Below are 5,372 nucleotides of genomic sequence, written 5' to 3' on the forward strand. Positions count from 1 at the left end.
TTTCTATCATCAATGTCACTAGCAAAATCACTGTCACAAAATCCCAAAAGTTGAAAGTCATGAGAAGATTAATAGAATAACCCAAAATTCAATCGTACCTTTTAGGTAATGAAAAATCCTTTTAGCAGCCTTCATGTGAGCTGAGGAAGGAGCAACTAAAATATGCATTAATAACAAGTCTACACAAGCACTCGTGAAAAATCACGTGTTCCATGATTGAAGCAAACATATAGACATAAGATATCATTTTATTAGGGAGCATATTGCCAAGAAGGAAGTGGAGTTTAAGTTTGTAAAGACTAAAGATCAAGTGGCGGATATTGTTACAAAATCTCTAAAGGTTGAAGGTTTTCGAAGAGTGCGTGAAAATTTTGGCGTAATCAAGAAATATTCAAATTAAGGGGAAGTGTAGAATATTATAATTTGTAACATTCTAGAATACATTTGCTCATTAATGAATGTATTAGAGTAGATATATCTAATACTCATGCATGTACTTAACTAGGATACACGAATATGTTGAAACCAATAGTCACTTACAACTATATAAATAGTTGTATGTGATAAAGTATAGTAAGAAAGAATAAAAGAAGACAAAGTTTAATACAAAGTGAGTTTATTTCTTTCCTAAAAGCTGTTTCTCTTCCACCTCCTTCCAATGGCTTAAAAATTATAAAATTAACAAAATGAATACATATAACCTTCTTTGATTTAATTGAAAGAAATTGACAGACATGTGAATACATCACTTCATAGAAATGGTTTATACTTGATTAAAATAATGTGAAAATAATGATTTACATTTAAATGAACAACTATAGTTGTAAGTAGCTGTTAGTGAAACAAAATGAATGAATGAAAAGAATGGTAATTAAACAAATTAAATAAGCAAGTATGGGTTTGAAAGATATATAGGTAGGAGTAGGAGTCGTTTCAAGTAACATATCAGTTGGGCACACTGCAAATTCTCCTTATTTCACCTTGTGCTCCAGTGATAACATCAAGGGAACCCATATGCACCATTGCCTTGCCGAACTTTTTAGCCCATGCTGCACCGTGCTTCACATTGTTCAACACCAACGCGGAGGTCAAGGAACTGTCCATCAATGTCTGGTCAGAGGTGAGCAAACCACGACGACCCCTCAGTTCAGTGTAGTACTTGTTGTCCAGGCGATTGGGTGTGACACTGTCCAGTGGCACTGTGGTTGGATCCTCCAGCACCAGCCGCAGATGTTGGGGGTGGGCACTTGGTTTTCAAAAAGGCAGCGTACTTAGGATCAAGAGAAGGATCTTGGGCATGAGTGGCGTTAAAAGAGTAGAGCCGGTTGGAAAAGGAAGAGCAATGCGAGACACCAATGGAGTGTGCCCCAGATAATGTCACCATCTCATCCACTGACATTCCTTTCCTTGCGAAAAGTTGAGCAATTTGTTGTGCGTTGAAGGATGGCGGAGGCAGGTTTTGTGTTACTTCGTCGATAATAGAGACCCGGCCATCCCGGCGGCCCGTGGGAACGGCGTAATAAATCCCTCCAGCTTTGTAGGTGCTGTCACGGGCAGCGAATGCGATTATGTCCGCACAAGACACGGTTCCTGGACATTGTGCCTCGATTTGGGCTTTGGCCTCATCAATCACCTCGAAGCCTCGCAAACTTGGGTTATTAGCAGGGTGGTCCATCTCTGCTGGCGGGTTTCCGGGCACGGACCTTAGAAGGATGGAAGCATCACAACCCTGAATTTGCATGCAAAAAGTAGAGTTAGAGGAGGAAACATGATGAGTCAATCTATCAATTATTAAGCAAATGAGCGTATACATACCCTGACGAAGCAGTCATGGAAATACATTCGGATGAGACCAGCAGCTATGCCAGGATTAAGTGACACCGCTTTGTTTACAGCTTTTCTCACAATGGTCTCTGCGGATGGACAAGTCTGTGTATAGAAGCCGACCTTCAAAGATGCAGAAGCCACGGTTGAGCAGCCAAGCATGAAGGAAAGCAAGGCAATAATGAGAAAATTAGAGCACAAAAAAGTCATTGTTCCTGATATATATAATATAGTAGAAGAAAAACTTAGAAATTAAATGGAAAGGGCTGAGGATCAGAATATGGTGGTTTGTGAAGTTGGAATTGAAAGGTTAATGAGAGTGGAGATGTTGGGTGGAGTATTTATATATAGCCATAGGTGGAGTTGGTGGTGATTACTTGTTGGAACCAAAAACGTGTGTAGTTTTAGCTGTAAGCTTGAAAGCATAGCTTGAGGTTGAAGTGTTCCTTTGTTTTGAACCATTCAGTGGGATGCAGCAGCTTCTTTGTATTCAGACATACATATAGTACTTCATCTCCTTAATATCATATATATATATATATATATTTTTTTTTTTCAGCTCTGACCAAGCCTTCAATTCTCTATTCTAAATTATTGCAACTTGCTGCCTTAAGAGAGTTATGGGGTTTCGCTAGCTGTAATATTATTTTAATGGTAAATTTATATAGAACACCGCCTGCATATTCCTACTCATGTAAATGTTTTTCTTTTCATTTTGGCTGCTACTAAAATTGATGCATATCTGTAATTTGTTTTGATTTGTCAATTTTCTTTATGATTATTGTTTTGTTCATCCTTCAAATAGATTATGCACATTGTTGCAGACATTCATGACTTGCAAAAATTATTACTAGTTGACATCTACATATATAGCTAATTTACTTTTTCTTTTTCCAATTTTGGTTAATAATAAATGTTTCAACATTTTAATTTTTAGTTTCTTAATAGTGGCACAAAGGGTGATTGCATGTCACTACTTGTCATCTACATAATAGTGAGTCAGGTTGAAATTAAATTGTATATTTTTGTGATAATAAAATACAATTTTATTATTTTAATGTTTATATCTTTATAATTTTAAATGATTATGTAACAACCTATTTTTCAATTGGTGTCGGAAAGCTTGTAGTTTGGGGCCACCAAATCGATAGTAAGTTCGTATTATTATTTAATATTTACGAGTCAAATGTGATGTTTTTTAAAAAGATTTTGATTTGATAATTTATGTTATATAAGTGGTTTATTAAGTTCAAGTGGTTTTAGAAAATAAGGTAACGAGACCTTATTTTTATAAATCGAGTCGTAAATATTTTTATAAATATTTACGGAGTGTAATTAAGGTGGTGTTAAAGTTTCATTAAGAAATTTTAACGTTTCGATAGTTAATTAAAAGAAAAGGACCAAATTGAAAAAAATAAAAAATACCTTCCTCCGTTCTCGTAAATCAGACTCGTAAATATTTTTAATAAATATTTACTAAGCTAGTTGTGTAGTTAATTAGATTTTGGTTAAGTGAATTTACTTGAATTAAAAGTAATTAGGTATAAAGGCTAAATTACATATAGGCTGAAAGTTGAATCATAGATTAAAGAATAATTAAAGGGACTAAAGAAGAAATTACACCATTATTCTTTAATGAGGCGACATAAGGTGTAAAATTATTATTATATATATGACTAATAAATTAAAATTAATATATATATATATATTATAATATGTTTAATATTTAAGTAAATATATATATTATAGTAATAAAAGAAATAAAGAAAGATAAAAGAAAAAGGAAACATAAAGAAAGAAAAGAACTCATGGCTTAGGGTTTCAAAGTTTCAAGTTGAATTGGTTAGTTAATTTAGTTTATTTTCTTATAATTTTTATGTTTTTGGAGTTCCGGTATTAAGTACTACCCAACTTATGTCGAAGTTAGCAACTATTGAGTTTGTAAATGTTGTTAATGTTGAATAATTTAGTATTAGGGGTTAAATTGATAGATTTTTAAGCTAGAAATAAAAAGGGATTAAATTGTAGAATAAATAGTAAGTTTTGAGCAATAGGGACTAAATTGTAAAAATTAAAATTTAGAGATTAAAGTGAAAATAGGGAGTTAAATTTATTTTGAAGTGGAATTTTTATGAAAATATAGAATTTACCATAACTCTATTACAGTTTGAGAAAACCCATAACTCTCGTTGCAATAATTTAGAATAGGCAGGTTGAAAGGCTTGGTCGGAATGAATATATATATATATGATATTAAAGAGATGAAGTAATATATGTGTGCGAATCAAGTTTTCTTCGTCTTCACTCACAAAGAAGCTGCTGCATGCCTACGAATGGTTCAAAACAAGGAACACTTACGCCTCAAGCTATGCTTTCAAGCTTACACTAACACTACACACGTTCTCGGTTCCAACAAGTAATCACCACCAACCCCACCTATGGCTATATATAAATATACTCCATCCAACATCTCCTCTCACAACCTTCCAATCCCAACTGCACAAACCACCATTTTCGATCCCCACCCTTTCCATTCTACTTTTAATTTGCTTTCATTTAATTTTTAAGTTTTTCTTCTTTGTATTATATATATATCGTGCACAATGACACCGTTATGCTCGAAATTTCACATTATTGCCTTGCTCTCCTTCATGCTTGGCTGCATAACCGTGGCTTGCATCTTTGAAGGTTGGCTTCTATATATATATATATATATATATATATATATATATATATATATATATATATTATTAATGTATTGATTATTTGAATTGAAATGAATATATATATGTGTAAATGTGATAATGTGCAAATATGATAATTGGATATTGGTTGTATTTGGAAAGTGAATTTGGAACCTTATTAACTGTATAGGGCTGAGTCGGATATAGATGGCATGCCATAGGATACGAAGAGTACAAGGATTTCTTCGACTTCGAGTCGATGAGGCATTGGGTACCAATTTACTTCGGTTTAATAGATGAGACACTGGTGACAAATTTATAAAGCGCTGGGCGCAGTTACTACTTCGGATTTATCCAATGAGGCATTATGCCAAACTGGTGTGTTGGTTGGATCTGTGTATCGTTTGAGTCCAAGTCGTGTTAATAGGGGTAATCAAATAAAACGGTACTATGATTGATATTGCAAATGGGTTAGTGAATTGAAACATGAAAATGAGATACATGAATTATTCCTGAATTGGATATAGAATGGATAATGTTATTGTTTAAATGATATGTGGATCAAATTGTGAAAAGCTATTATATAGCAAATGATGAGAATTGAGTATAGTATAAAATGATGTATTTATGATTTGAGTATTGAATGGCTAATGCCATTGTATGAATAAATGTGGTTTTAAATATTCAATTGTGCTTATAATTAATATTTGCATATTATTTTATCTTGTCTTTAAATATTCGGATTATAGAAATACCACTGAGTTTTACTCAGCGTACAGTTTTGTTTTCCGTGCGCAGGTTAGGTACTTAACTTTTGATCGCTGATTTAACATCCAATAACAATCCTAAACTCAAATGTGGTAA

At 33.3% G+C, this 5,372-nt stretch overlaps 1 pseudogene; it reads right to left on the reverse strand.

Moving 5' to 3' along the window:
* Positions 1–756: 756 nt before the first annotated feature.
* On the reverse strand, positions 757–2,133 carry LOC108468916 (peroxidase 5-like; annotated as a pseudogene).
* Positions 2,134–5,372: the final 3,239 nt, after the last annotated feature.

This window comes from Gossypium arboreum, chromosome 8 (genome assembly GCF_025698485.1).
Source record: "Gossypium arboreum isolate Shixiya-1 chromosome 8, ASM2569848v2, whole genome shotgun sequence".
Classification (NCBI taxonomy): domain Eukaryota; kingdom Viridiplantae; phylum Streptophyta; class Magnoliopsida; order Malvales; family Malvaceae; genus Gossypium; species Gossypium arboreum.